A 17,208-nucleotide genomic window follows, 5' to 3' on the forward strand; every position below is an offset into this window, starting at 1 on the left:
TTCGTTTGAAACTAAAGTATCCCTCAATCATCCGTCATTTATCGAAAGTATTTCCACAAATATTTGTATTTCAAATTATTCAGTAGATTCATCAAACATATTAATATCAGTGGAATTAAATAAATCTTTTCTTTTTTATAAAAGCATTCAGAAAAATAAGTTTTATAAACAAACATTTTCAGTTATTTAAAATAGAATTATCTCACTTTCCACAAATTCTTATGTAAAAGAAAAATATAACTAATCCTGCAATAGTTTTCAAATACATGTCTTTATTGACCACCTTATTTGCATCTATAAAATCAGAGCTAGTTGTGCTATTAATTATAATTTTAGTATTCCCTAAAATTCCAGTAGAATGAAATAGAAACTCTAGTTATGCAGTTTATTTTTAATCTCGGTTAAGATTTCAACTTTTATCACGATTTTTATTTCACATTTCTTAAATAGATAAAAGTTTGGGTAATTGATTTATATCATCCACATACTGTGTTCTTAGTTCATTTCCATCAGCACTGGGTTCTATTACATTGGTTACAGTATTTTTATATGCATCAATTTTTATCTTTATTCAGCATTAGTGAATTATTTTACAAATAATTTTCTTTTTGTTTCAGTATTGAAGATATTAACACATAAATATGATTTATGAGCTCTTTCGAAATGTTTTCCTAATTCGCCTAACATGAATTTTTTGCATTAGTTCCTGTGCATTATACATATTTTTGTTAACAGCATAAAAATTATCATTGACTAAAAAAAATTCTGTTTGGTACATACAAACCATTTTTTTCTTTTTAGTAAGAATGTCATTCAGAGATTTGTGCAAAATATCTGAGATAACCTAAATATGAAAAATTACAAGAAAACTTTGGTATTTTTAATGATATGGATGACTTACAATTTATCGCTAATAAAAATAGAAAGGATACATTTAGAGAATTATACAAGAACATAAGAAACAATGGTAGATGTTGATACATTAGACTCATAGGACAGAAACTGGTTCTTTTCAATGTTTACATAAGTGAAAAAAGATAAAATAATTGACTTCATTATCACAGGAGGAAAGAAAAAATGTATCTATAATTTATTTATTGTAGTCTTGATATTCAACTCCAATTAACATATGAAAAAACTAGATAGAGAAATAAGTCAGATTATTAGGGACATTAATAAGTCTAACAGTATCAATGAATTTGAACATATACATGAACATACTTTTAAAAACAAATATATTTTTATTAACAGTTCTTAAATATCTTGAAATAAGATATGGAATTACTTTTACTTTTATTACATAAGCGAAAAGCAAACCTACAAAATGTGCTATCTGTCCTGTGTCTGTTATGTGTATCAAAACCTGGTTTTTGACATTATGTCCTCGAATTTACCATTGAGCTACTATAGGACAACTAAATTATAAGTTATAAATTATATTCTGATATTAATGTAATTATGATAAGTTATAAATTTTTATTCAATGCTTATGTCTTAGCACCGTTAACTCTAGGATCTGGTGTCATTGAAGTAATTGATAAGAATCTAGGCATATCTACATGAAAAGAAATATATAAAAAGTCTTATAATTTAAAAAATGTTTGCTTATATGTCGAATAAATTAGTTTAAAAGAAAAAAAATAGAAATATTTAAGTACTTTCCAAGACAAAAATACATTAGCAGACATAGTTAAATGGCTGTATATAAATGAGAAAAAAGCAAAAAGTGTTCAATTTAGTTGGATACAAGATAAATCTGATCTCCCTGAGATGCATTTTCCTGTATTTCAGTACTAATAGCTAAACGTTACTTTGGTTTTAACAGAATGAATAAATCATGTAAAAAACATGATATTGCTCATACTAAATCATGAGCTACAGTTGATAGACATATTGTGTATCAAAGATAAATAGAAGATACGAATTCTATTCAGGACCCGCCATTACGTGTAAGAATTGGTTTAGAGGTTAAAAGTGTAAAATAAAGAAGTGAAATATTCACTGAACTACGTCAAAGAATGGAAAACATGTGATTAAAGGAATGCATAAAGCTTGTGAGACTAAACGTAACACAATTATTATAAATAAAATAAATATATTATTTTATAAAGAAATATTTTAGTAGTATGTAAAAATTAAAAAGAAATGCGTCGTTACCACAAACCAAATAATAGAACATTTACACCAACAAAATAATATATAAAACATAAAACAATTTGAAGTAAATTTAAAGGTATACGATTTTTTAAAATACGTTCTGATAATCAATGACGACCGGGTTTATTCAGTTGATATGAGACAATATCAGAATTACAATAACAATACACACAAATTATATTTTAACAGTTATAAATATTTTTAGTAAATATCCTTGAATTGTCAAAGTCGGGAAAAGAAGAAATAACAAAAGCATTAAAATAAATTTTTAAAGTAAGGAAACCATAAAACAAAAGACTAATAAAAAAGCAAAATTAAATGATAAAGAGACTCAGAAATTATTTATTTATAATCAGACTGGCAAAGAAACAGAATTAGCTAAAAACAGACCAGAAATAATATATTTATGATCAGAATGTTTACTAGTTTGCAAATGGAAAATATGATAAAGCTATATTTGACTTCTATATCTAAGATGCAACGATTTGTGAGCATAATAAAATATTTTGATGCATACTGCATGTTTCAACAAAGTATTGATCTGTCTTCTTCATGTCTTTTAAAGTAATGTGCTTCCCTTAAAAAAGCCGGATTGTTGAAAGATTTAATAGAACTTTAAAAACTAAAATGTCGAAATATTCTGATGCTTATAGTACAGTAAGATAGACTGATATTTTAGATAATTTAATAAAATGTATTATAATTTACAACATTAAGATTAATTCAAATAAGTAAAAACAAAATGAATGTAAAGTATTTATTAATCTGTGTAATGTAAAAAATATTCCTATGCTAGAAAGTTGATCAATAGGTTATAATTTAAAATATAAAGGATATTTACTGAATTTTATAGAGACAATATTTGTTGTATCTGAAGTTTTGAAAGCAAATCCTACAATTTACAAAATTATAGATCTAAATGATGGAAAATTGAAGGAATTGTTATGAACCAGAATTATTTAAATTTCGAAAGAAAGATACAGTTTACAGAGTTCAGAAAATAAGTAGAAAGAAACATCATAAACTATTTGCAAAATGGTTATGATTTTTAGATAAATTTAATTATTAAGTTGATATTGCAATTATTGTCTAAGAGCTCTGTATTGAGAATTCTTATTCTATTTAATATTTATTTAGTTTTACTTTAATATTGAAGTACTTATTTTTCTCTTAACTGGGTTTTGAAGTGTGTTCCTTGACACCTTATAGGTAATTATTATTTTATTATATTGTATGGGTTGAAACTATTATGATAATACGGAATTCTCAAACTGTTTCTATCACCAGGTAATTTTTAAAAATTATTTTAGTCTTGAAGTTTTGAATTTTTACTTTACATTTTGATAATCCCATAAATATTACTATTTAATTAAAATAAATTCTTGTGACTTATTTGAACTAGATGATATAACAACTTCAAAAGATTTCATTTTTTCTATTTCGTTGTTTTTCTTATAATTATTTTCAATTAAACTTTCTATTGAAATATGTTTTCAAAAACAGAACTTATATTCGCCAATATTTCTAATGGTAGTAATACTTTAAATGTCACCCAGTCAGTAAATGTCTCTTTTTAAGTAAAGTTTTGAACCAAATATTAATCTGTACAACCAATTTTAGTTAATGAAGATGGTATTATGTTGTAAGCCGTTGAGTAACATCTTTATTTTTACTACTAACATTTCATACTTAACTTAAGTGAGAGTTTTATATTTTAATAGTTCGATTCCATCTTTAGCTTTAAACCAAGAATTATTAGTTTTATATAAAACAATGACTACAGACTTACTAATAAACATAAAGCATTATTTTAATCCCGAAAGTCTATTCATTTATCTGGAAATATTTTTATTACTATAGGTTTAATCTTCTCTAACAAGTAATTTCAAAAAGTGTTAAGAGGTCAGAGTTTTGGAGCCCTCTTGCATTATATAACCCTATTTTAGGGATCCCTTGTATTTCTATCATTTACTAGCAAAACTTTATTAATATAAGATTTTTTTCAATACTTTATCCCAGTAAAATGTTTTATATCTATTATAACATTCTACAGGCTTTAACATCTCATAATATTCGATAAACCTGTTCGTTATTTTTTCGTTATTATTTGACTAAATTGATTTTGTGTCGTTTTTCAACTTATAAGTAATTACAGATCACTTAGCGAAAAAAGAATTATAATTCATATTTTTCTCTTTGTAAAAGATAACAGAATGATGAAACGTGTATTTTATCGATGGCATTTTTATTAACTTATCAAAGTAATTCATTCTACATTTTATTTTAGAAAAAAAATTATTTATCCTATTAAAGTCATAACACATATCCCCAAAATGGGCATGGCTATACATATACCTTAGAACTTTGGTGTCATGTATTCTATTTTATGTGCGGCATTATTACTGTCAGTTGGTTCAAAATGTTGGTAAAACGCGTCAAAACTATCCATTTGTTTAGAAGCTGTTTAGTAATAAATGGTTTGTTTGTTGTAGTTAAGCACAAAGCTACACAAAACGAAACGCTCATTCTTTATAAAATTGCAAAATCTCTCAACAAATTTATTAAAAAGAACCAAATATGGCCATATAAGTGTGTTAGTGTTTATTATAAAGCTAAAATTGAAAAGTTCATCATGAATACGCTCAACATTGATAAAACACATTCGGAGAACACAAAAAGCTCTTTACATAGAGATTGAATAAAATTAAAAGCATTTCGTATACAAATAAAATAAATTACTTGATGAATTTCATAAAGGTAATGGATATAAATGTTCATTAAAAAGGTGTTATTGATTATTTTAATAATACAAAAACTAAAAGCTACGAAAAATTGGAAAATGTTAAATGAATTGAAAGTTATTAAACAATATCTTGAAGAATGCAAAAGGTTCTGCACATATAAAAAGTGGAAAAATCTGTCTATATTTATAAATTTGATACTAAAAATGAATCGAAAACTTTGTTCGATGATATTAATGATGTTGAAAGAGTTTGTAAAACGAAAATGATGTAGTTCTTAATCTAAACTTAGAAAATATTATATATTTGCTAAAAATAACAGCTTTTATAAAGAATTATCAGTTAAATTGAAGAAACTTACAAAATAAAATGTGCTGTTTGTGAAAAATATTCCAAACAATTTTATAAAAAAAATCATGTTCAACATAATCAGCATAATAGAGCGTTACATAAAAATGAAGTTATTCAAGAAACAGAAAGAGCCCATAAAAAACCTTTGAAAACTTATTTATTAGCTAATGTTAATAACAAAATCAGTACTCAAGAACTTTTTCGATATAGAAATTATTGTTCTATTTCAAACTAATGCGTTAAGACGCGAAAATAATTCATAACTAACGTTAACATGCTTTCTGCACTGTGCAGACAAGAAGAAACCACATAATTTTCATTCAAAATTAGAAACAAAACAATTCTACAGACGACTAACATGAATGATTATTGTTAAGATTGTGTTAATAAACGTTCAACAAAAATAATAAATTTTGAAACAAGCTCTGGATGGGCGTTAGAAAGCATAGTCACTCTAAAACTTAAAATAATTAATGTAATCCATTGAAAGAATCGTTATATATTGAATTATCTTAAAAAATACGAAATCAAAAAGCCGTGTTAAATATTAAAAATTAAGACCAAAATGCTTCATTTATTGCATGTCAGCATATTTATCTCCAGTAAATAGAGAAAAAAATCTCAATTCAAGATGAGATTTTAATTGTAAAAACCACAATAACTCAAATATATTAAACAAGCAATTAAAAATTAATTCTCCCATTGCTAGAAATAATATTCCAAAAGTTGAGAAGCAGCTGAACATATCAGAAAATATATACTGTTATTATGGATAATGCATTATCCATTCAGTAAGTATAACTGAAGATAAACGAGAACATGTTAATCTCTTATATATAAAAGATAAAAGTAATGCACAGTATTGTCGTATGTAAGAATCTGAGATAAAGAAGACCGAGAAAATACACATGCCATTAAGGGATTAAATTCAAAATGCAAAAATATAAATAATTCATTTAGAGTTCCTTTTATCGTATGTGCTTATTTTTAACGCTAACAAGAGAGATCTACCCTATAGTCCAGAACCTTCTGAAATTTCTAGAAATAGTTATCAAGTACATGAACCTATGAGTTTTTATCATTATATCAAATATGTTATGTACATTATAAAAATTCTATAGTTTATAGAGAACCAAATGCAAAAACTGAGTTTATGCAAATGCTTAAAGGGGATTTCGAAGAAATAGAAAAGTTATATAATCACAACAAGAAATTGAGTGATTTAACACGTGAATGAAAAAAACAACTTATTAATAATTATATGTGTGATAAGCCAACAGGTGTTGAAAAGAAAGCTCACAAGTATTATCATATAACTCAAAAATACAGAGAACCTACATACAAAAGTTGTAACCTATTGTTTGTGTGAAATTAAACACCAAATTACAGAATGAGCTATCTGTTCTCTGCCCACCACAGATATCAAACCACGGTTTCTAGCGGCGTGAGTCTGCAGACATACGACTGTGTCACCAGAAATTCATTTTCTTTAAAAACACTTTAATTCATACCACTATTTATTCATAGTCATCTGTTCATCAAAGAATTGGACGGGTACGATGAAGAAATTTATTTAATTTCAAATAACGAAAAAAAATATTCAGTTAGTAATAAAATGGGTAATATGAAATTAAAATATTATAGATTTATTGAATTCCACAAAGAGTAATTTAGATAAAATTCCAAGTAACCTTTAGATCGGTTTGTTTTGAATTTCAAGCAAAGTTAAACGAAGGCTATCTGCCCTAGCCGTCCCTAATTTAACGATGATAGAATAGAATAAAGGGAGTTTGTCAGCTGTACCCACCGCTAACTCTTGAGCTACTCTTTTAACAAGAAATAGTAGGACTTAGAGTTACATTATAATGCCCCACGGCTAAAAAGGCTAATTTCTAGAACTTAAGAATTTGTTGTTTGTAAACGTATAATTTAGATCCTGCTTCATAGTACACAGTACCTGATCTATCACTGGATGCAATGTTAAAATGACTGATGTTGAATTAGAATTATTGACTGAATATATAATTTTATCTTATTGCTTGAGAAAACTATCCGTGGATATACATATCAATGTTGTAATAGGTATATCAAAGCATATAATAAATACACGAGAGATGAAGATCATAAATAATCAGTTCGCTTAGTTTATCTTGGTGCTAGTAAATTGTATGGATGAACATTAATCCTATTTAAAATTTAAATGAAATGCTATAAATATTGTTTTTGCGAAAGTACCTGATTTTTGTGAAATGAGTTATATCTTAGAAACAGATTTGGATTATCCAAAGTGCATGATTATATCATTATCATTCAGATATACTACCAGCACCTAAGAACAAACAAGCGATCAAAGAAATACATTTAATAAATGTTTAAAGAGTTAAGTTAATATAAATCATTATTATTAGTTCCCAGATTTATTTTAATTTAAAATATACAATTTGTGCACTTTTGTTTACGATTTTTAACTGGGTTTCTCCAAAGAGGGATGAGCCATTTGTATGAGGTTTCAGTAAAACTTTAGTTTGTTAATTCAAATAATGCATAATGTTAAAAACATCAAATATCTCCAACGTGGAAGTAGAATTCACATTTCCTTAATTGGGTTCGGGTAGAATTTCATACCTTTAATGGGTAGGAAAAATTGAGGGACCTGAAGAGTAGTGCAATAAAAATATTCGATGATCATCAGCTCCTGTGTTTTCAAACGATTTCGAGTTTCATATTTACTCTTGTTGCTTTCCATAATCATTGCATTATTTTTTATTGAAAACTGCTACCTAAATCCGATAAGAAATATTCAAGAAACTTGACCTCTTAGGATATATTTATATATATCACCGTAAACTCTCGCCTTACTTTCTCTGCTACTGTAGAACCTAGTACCAGTGCTTCTAAATATCTAATGACAGAATCAGCCACTGTCAGAATATCTTTATTCCCTTGCTACGGGCCTAGCATGGCCAGGTGGTTAGGGCACACGACTCGTAATATTAGGTTTGAGAACTCGAACCTTCGTCACACCAAACATGCTTGTACTTTCAGCCATAGTGGTGTTATAAGTGACAGTCAATTCTTCTATTCGTTGGTAAAAGACTATCCTAATAGTTGGCGGTGGGTGTCGATGACCAGCTGCCTTCCCTCTAGTCTTACACTGCTAAATTAGAAACGACTAGCACAAGTAACCTTCGTGTAGCTTTGCACGAAATTTAGAAACAAGCTTTGTTCTGTTAACGGAAGTGATCTAATAATACCTGTACCAAAATAACTAAATTCTTCACTAAAAACTTTTCGATTTTTCTTATATAAATAACCACTAGCAGTTTTTATTGACCTAATCTTTCGTTTCAGCTACACTTAAATGTGCAGCTATACTGCACACTAATACTATTTGTCTACGTTCCTTTAGGAGTTCCATTTCATTCCTATAATCTATTGCATCATTCCCATTATATTCTCTCCTTCATGCCAGTAATAACAATACTGCCTGAGATTATTATTTCTGATTCCTCAATCACGGCTTCATTACAGCAGTTATGACACTTCTAATTTCCATTCAATTATTTTTTCTTGATCCATTTTCCAACAACCTTGTTAGAATATCTGTACAATTAGATACTTCAATCTAATTCACTAGCAACTCATGTAGTCTTGCTACACTCTTTTAATGACATATTTGTCGTATTCTCTATTTCTCTAAATTTTCTGCAAAAAGTCTTCGGACTTAACTCATATCTCTATAAAATACAGCTACGACAGAAGTATCATGATTAGGATAATGAAAGTTTAGCATATTATAAATATTATACTAACACACATCTATATAATGTTTTATGTAAATTAAACAACAAATAAACTGTCTATAAACAAATAACCAAAAATAAAAGGAGCAGAAAGTGTTCGTACAGTTCAGAACGTGTGAGAAAACTGATATTCCCGTAAAAATTTTGTTTAGTTTGGCGAATAAACTACATTATACCATTCAAGAACTAGACAGTTGGTTCATAATTATTGGAATTTAGCCACCATAAAATGTACTTCCGGCAATTTAGCGCCGTTTCCGTCATTATCTGCTTGGTCATCATGGCGATCAGGAAAAAATGTCCAGTGATTTAAAAAACCGAATTTTTGTAAAATACAAGTCTCGTGTGTCTCTTTCCGGTATTGCTACACAACTTAATGTGCCGAAATCTACTGTTCAAAGCATAATTGCCAAGTTTAAGCTTACAGGATCAACTGCTAACCTCCCTCGTTCCGGACGCCCCACCAAAATTCCAGAGAGAACCAAGAGAAAGGTTCTCAGAGAAGTTAGTAGAAACCCTCGTTTAACACGTAATGACATACAGAAACTGGTAAGGGAAACTGGGGTTGAAGTAAGCACCACTGCAGCTTCGAACATGTTACGCTCTTCTGGGTTCAAAGCATGCCGTCCTCGTAGAACTCCATATTTAAAGCCTGTTCACTTAGAAGCACGATTGAGGTATGCAAGAAAGCATGTTGATAAACCGTTTACCTATTGGAAGAGTATTCTTTGGTGAGACGAGACTAAAATCGATCTTTTCGGCCACAATGATGTTCACTATATTTTCCGTAAGAAGGGGTAACGAGATTTTCCAAAGAACACCGTCCCTACAGTTAAACACGGAGGTGGCTCGATCATGCTATGGGGTTCCTTCAGCTCTTTCGGTGTAGGCAGTCTTCACCGCGTCAATGGAATCATGAAAAAAGAAGAGTACGTTGATATATTAGGCACTTATATCAAGAATGATGCTAGGAACTTGTGGCTTGAGCGTCGTTGGATCTTCCAGCACGACAATGACCCTAAGCACACATCGAAATATGTGCAATTCTGGTTGCAGAGGAACCATATAAGCGTTCTGGAGTGGCCATCGCAGTCACCCGATTTCAACCCAATTGAAAACGTTTGGCATGAGTTGAAGACCACGGTTCATCAGCGTCATCCGAAAAACTTGCAAGAGTTGGGGGCCTTCTGTAAAGAAGAATGGAAGAAAATGCCAGTCGAGTACTGTCAAACAATCATAGATGGCTACGAGGAGAGACTGCGCCAAGTAATTCACCTGAAAGGCTACACAACTGACCATTAAAATAGACTCACTAACAGTTTCTGCCTCTCCTATGTTCGGTTATTTGTTTATAAACAGTTTATTTGTCTTTCAATTTATATAAAAATTTATGTAGATGTGTGTTAGTATAATATTTATAATATACTGTACTTTCATTATCCTAATCGTGATACTTTTTAAGTTATAAGGAAAAGCTACTCACGACACAGAGGTACGAACACTTTCTGTCGTAACTGTAGATTATTTCAGTACCTTATACTTTATTTCATCTACGTTCTCAGCCTTATTATACGTTGTTCAGGCCTGTCGTGATCCACATAATAGTTCTTTCTCAGATACCAAGCTACTACTCCTTAGCTCTCACTATTTTTCAAAAGCACTGAAAGATACATCTTTATCATTTTCACAAAATTTAACAGTTAACAGCATATAGGTGCTTGATTCATGCATGCTTGCTCTATCACCAGAATTATCCTCCCTTCCATTCATCACTAATTAGAACTCTTTATGTTCATACCCAATTCTTTAATTTCAGCTCTAAATGTTTCTTTCTCAGCTTGTACTTCAAAGCTTTCATTCTCAACTTGCAAATGTTTCATTTTTAACAGTACCTTAGCAACTGCTAAATCATCACCATGATAACTTTTGCGAACACCACTCGCAACTCCCATATTTTTATTAAGCTCAAGGTTAGGAAAGTAATCTATTGTGAGTCCCGCCTCAATTGAAACTTATCTTATAATTTTTGCTCAGTTGCTACTAAATGTTGTACCCAGTTCTTTACATTTACTCTTTAACTGACTTTGTTTCAATTATTTCAAATTCTCATCCATGCTAGCTTTAATTCTCTACTCTAAAACAATGAATTACTTTACTGTTAACCAGTAAAAATTAACTGAACCACCACGAAAATCAAAATAGACAAGATAACAACAAAAAGAAAATTTATTGTATTTTCTAATTTCACTTCTTCCTAGTTTTATGTTGATGTGCTTCCAACTTCAAACTGTTCTTTTCTTCTTGGGTTTTGATACCTAGTGGATTGATAAATTCCACATCTGACACCACTTTCTTACGATCGCGCTTTACTATCACTTCACTTTCTTACCTTTCTTAAATCCGACCGATGCAAAACTTTAAAAACCTGAAATGTGGCACTGAGATACATAAAAATGTGGTAGACAAATAAAAAGTAAAGTAATCGACTTAAGCTGAACATGTAACAAATGTAATTCAAGCGATAGATTGGGAAAAAGTTCATTTAGATAAGAATTAAATATTAAAACACCGGTAGAAATTGAGAAATGGAAAAAAAAATATTTTAACTTGGCAGTTCAAGTGTGAAAAAGTGAAAGAAGTCTGTTTTACAAGCTTTTCGGAAAGCGTTGTGTTCGAAGGCTAGAAAGTGTTGAAGGTGTAATGCAAGATTATCTAAATTCTTGGTGATGTAGTTATATATAAGTCAGTATTTGACTTTAACTCTTACTCCTTTTAACAACGAAGAATACCACCGAAACATAAAGTGTGTTTTAAAATGGCTATGCCCTGTTTTTACTAAATATTGTTTATTGTACTTCTATGTAATGTTATAGTGCTTTTTTTAACATTTTTCCATATTTTATTTTTTCACAAGTACCATTTAGGTCTGTTTATTTCCTTTCCTTGTCTTCTACTTCATCATAAACAGTCTTAACGTTCTCTTCTCTTGTATTTACATCTTTTCATTCATGTAAAAGTCTTAAACGTCGTCCTCTCCTGTCTTCTGCTTTATTTGGAGCAGTCTTTTTCCCACAAATCGCTGAAAACATCAAAAGATAGTTTGATATAAGACACTATGAAGTTAAACACATGACTTTAGTTGTTAAGTTGACAGTACTGGTATAAACTACCCCTCCACACAAACTCAAACAACAACAATGTACTGCTTAATAGGCACCATTTACTTGCTACACCACTTCCAATAGTAATATAATGATTCTTACAACCCGAATTGTGTCGTCAAAGTTGAGGTCTATTTGTCTGAAAGAGACACATTTAACAAATAGATCTACTCCACGTTCTAACTATGAACCTGTTTTCATTAACTAAGTCTCTGCATATGCAAGGTACAGTATGGGATGCTTTACTGTATTCTTTTTCATTACAAACCCTCTTCCGCGTATGGTGCTCACGTACTATTGATAAAAATGGACTTGTTTCTTGCCTATTTATAATGTTCGTGTTTGCTATAGCACATAACAGTCTTGTCAGCGTAAAATTACGTATTATTCTAGGTCAAGAGAAGTTCGTAAAGATTATGCAACGTCAGTTTATCCTAAAATAGTAAAATAGGCTCTCGAGATCACAATAAGATTTTTAAGTTCATTTATATTGATAACCCCTTAGTAACACTGAACCGCCAACAAACGCCCACGTTCAATGATAGTATTAAGGTAACATTCGCTTTTAACCCTCCCAATACGAGTTGTTGGTAAAAATATTTAACTTTAACAAAAGTTTAAGAATAATGCTTTTTCAGTGAGATGGTTATCTATTCTAGGGAAACTGATAAAAGTCCAAACAAGCCATTCTGCGCTGAAAGGTCAATTCGCGACTAAAACGGATCTAATTAGCCTTAAGTCGAATTTATGAAATAAGTTACTTACCATGATCGCTGAGAAACACTTCAGTTGCTGTCATCAAGTCGTATATTCTTTGTCTCACTCAGATGTTCTAGTGTACAGACAAATTGTCTGTTAAAATGTCTATATTTAACGTTCGGAACTAGATGCAATTAAATAATTCATTTTTGGTACCTGGTTTGTTCGTTTTCTAAATTATAAACAGCTTTGATAATCATTGCTTCTGACACAACTGTTCACTAGGTAACGTCATACGAAACAAAATAAAGTATTTAGCAATTACCAAATCCCCAAAACATAAAATCAAAAAATAATGCAATAAGAAAACAAAAAAGGAATATTATGTCTCTTTATGTCAGTTAGCACACGTAAATTACACCAAAACTGTAATACATGCTTTAAAACACCTGAAAAACGCATATTGATGCTTGACATTACACACAATTCTACTTTTCGAAACCTAAATAAATATCTTACTTTATTACTTTTGTTTCCGCAAACATCTTCGCCACCAAGCATATTTTCTTGTTTGAGATATGAATAACAGGTATTCTTAATTATTGGTCTATCTTGTTTAATAAAGTCATATATTATTTTTGGGGTAGTGTTGTGAATTATGAGTAAATTAGACTAGCTCAAACTTGCTTTCATTGCGTAGTCTTAGCTAAAATCAATACACTGTGTTTTTTGTTGGGCTTTTTGCTTTCTTCAATAAATTACATTTTAAACTTCCCGACAGATGACAGCACGTACCATTGGAAATTGCATTTAATAATGGATTTCTTTGTTGTTTTGAATTGCTCGCAAAGTTACACTAGGGCTTTCTAAGATAAATGTTTGTTTTGTTTTCTTCGTTGACTAGCGCAAATTTAAGCAATGGACTATCTGTGCTGTGCCAACCATGGATATTAAAACCTGAATTTTAGAGTGATAAGCTCTAAGACTTACTACTAAGTCACTAGAGTGCTTCTAATGGCAATAGTGATACACGGAGTTCTCGGATTGACTAAGTCATCGAAAATATGGGAATTTATTTCAGATGTTTTCTTGTCATACAGCTCAAACATAATCAGATTTCTACTGTAATTGTAGTACCAACAGAAAACTAATTTTCAACTGCTTTCGGTAAACCCAGTTTTCTCTTTCCGTTTATCCTTTTCACAGCTACGCTTAAGCGAGATCTATCATATTTAGAGTAAATGCAGAAACAAAACACCACTAAATTATAATGTCAAGCTACAACAGTTTAGGTTGTTTTTAAGGAATTGTTGTCAAATAGACCTTTATACGTTCTTGCTTTTGGAAAACTGCTGACTAGTAACTTTATTTATGTACACATCTTTGTACTTTTCAACTGATAGATTTAGAACGAGAACTCTCAGTGTGTGACAATAGATTTTGTAATAAACCATACGTATAAAAACACACTGAAAACTGCAGTTTTAGGTGGTATTATTATATAATTTATTTTCGAAGGTAAAATATTACCCAAAGAATACCGTAGCAAGTGACTAGTAATATACGAAAGTAAACCTCAGCAGTTGCTTGTAGATTACTATTTTTATATATTATCATGCAGCTCTTTTTTAAATTATTTTCTATTAGCCTCAGTTTTGTATTTCACCTGATATAGCCAGGTAAACCTAATAGAACGTTGCGAATAAAATAAACAAATGTTTTAGTATGTACAACCGATAAAGGTTTATGTGAATTTTAAAAACACTGTTCTTTCTAATGCTCGTGACAGTGCTCTATACAGAAATCAATTGATATATTTATTATTTTGAAAGTTAGCTGTATGAGTAAATCGCCTGTAACATTCAATATATCCATTGTTAGTGTTGTGCTGCAACGGTACTTTTAAAACGTTTGTCCAGCTGTATCACGTGACTGTAAATGAACTTGGTTTATTACCAATGTTTTTTACCACATGTGCAGCATATGTTCAGAGTGAGCGTTCCACCAGCCATTCCCACCTTTCCTGCCACTCTTGATGACGAGAAACCCACTTGAAATACAAATGTATCTTAGAACGACAAGTATGGGTATTAACACTTTTATTGATGAGTAGAGAACAACGTTTCGACCTTCCTAGGTCATCTTCGGGTTAAAAAAGAGAGTTTGCAACTGACCATTACCGGACATATGTATTGTTTTGTTTGTTTGTTTTGGAATTTCGCACAAAGCTACTCGAGGGCTATCTGTGCTAGCCGTCCCTAATTTAGCAGTGTAAGAGGGAAGGCAGTTAGTCATCACCACCCACCGCCAACTCTTGGGCTACTCTTGTACCAACGAAAGTGGGATTGACCGTCACGTTATAACGTCCCCACGGCTGAGAGGGCGAGCATGTTTAGCGCGACGCGGGCGCGAACCCACAACCCTCGGATTACGAGTCGCACGCCTAAACACGCTTGGTCATGCCGGGCCTGACATATGTATTAGGGACGAGAGTATAAATGGATACGGGATTGTAGGGGACGTTGCAGGCGGATGTTAGGTTATTAATTAGTATAGGTATAAAGGTGTTTCTTTACATTGGTTTAATTTTGGTTTTAGTTGCTGTAAAAGTAGGGCTTCTTTGATTTTGCGTTTGTTTACATTTGTTTTTTTACGTTGTATCTGGGAGTTTATCCCAGATCTTTTTACGTTGTATCTTTGGTTATATTGTGTTTATTTGATATGCAGTGTTCAAAAACGTGTAATACATATGTCCGGCAATGGTCAGTTGCAAACTCTCTTTTTTAACCTGAAGATGACCTACGAAGGTCGAAACGTTGTTCTCTGCTTGTCAATAAAAGTGTTAATACCCATATCAGCGGTTCTGAAATACATCTCCTCTCACTCGTTTAAATAATTCCACTATGACATTTAAAGTTCCTAATCATTTTATAATGTTCTTACGCAAGCGTTAAAAGCATTTTAATGTGTCTATATAAGTAATAATACTTCGAAAAGTTCCTGGATAAATGTCTTAATTCTTGTAATGTTACTTTCTGAACTACTGGTTCTCCGCTAACACTTTCAATATTCATAAATTGATGTTCTACAATTTTAATACGTCCACTATGCTTTAACAAGCTCCAACAATTTGACCGATGTCGACTAATAAATTCTTCCTTCGCACCTATGTCGATTATTTTTCCTACTAATAATACTCTTAAAATTATGTTATCTAACTGGAGCTAATATCAGATTTAAATCAAAACATTATTCAGTTTTAGTAAAGGTAAATTATCCTTTTAGAGAAATAATTCATATTTTTTCATGACATTACACTGTTCGTATAGTGATCCAACCATAACGTTGTCAGAATGGTTTACTCAAGGTGTTAACAGACTGTTTACAGACTTAGCATACTAATCATATATTATCTATCCATAACGCTGTTAGAATGGTTTACCGAGATATTGACAGTTTTTCAGTAAGAGATAATACGCTAATTTTTTTCACTCTTATTACTTGCTTTACCTTGTTTCTATAAGTCATGTCTTCCATTAAATTAAGTTCATTTATTAATTTAGTGTTCTAAAAATGAAATCCCTTATTCTTCATTTAAATCAACCCTGTATGTTTTTGGTTCCTCGATGGCTCTTGATTCCCACTGAGGTTTGAGTCTTGGTATTGCAATGTTATGAAGTGTTTACAATTCTCTTCTCGTTTCTTGATGTTTTTTCTAGAAGAATGGCTTAACATTCCATTTTTCTTAAATTACTGATTTATGTGGCTCGGTTATTTATTTATTTGTATCTTATTTTACCTGAAGTCTGTGATTCATTCTTATTTTCTGCCTAGTTTCGATAATTGTTTTAATGAACTTATATGTAACGGAGACAAGACAATGGCTTAGCCGTTGGTTTGTTTGTTTGTTTTTTGAATTTCGCACAAAGATACTCGAGGGCTATCTGTGCTAGCCGTCCCTAATTTAGCAGTGTAAGACTAGAGGGAAGGCAGCTAGTCATCACCACCCACCGCCAACTCTTGGGCTACTCTTTTACCAACGAATAGTGGAATTCACTTTCACATTATAATGCCCCCACGGCTGAAAAGGCGAGCATGTTTAGCGCGACCGGGAACCTCAGCTTACGAGTCGCACGCCTTAACACGCTTGGCCATGCCGGGCCGTCTTAGCCGTTGGAGTTTCGATTAATTCTGCCCAGTTACACATTTATTTATATTAATTGAACAATGCGGTTGGCGAGTGAAGAACACAAGCACTAACTCGAGATATTTACAGTTAAAGTAATTAATCTGACT

This window comes from Tachypleus tridentatus, chromosome 7, assembly GCF_004210375.1.
Source record: "Tachypleus tridentatus isolate NWPU-2018 chromosome 7, ASM421037v1, whole genome shotgun sequence".
NCBI classification, from domain to species: domain Eukaryota; kingdom Metazoa; phylum Arthropoda; class Merostomata; order Xiphosura; family Limulidae; genus Tachypleus; species Tachypleus tridentatus.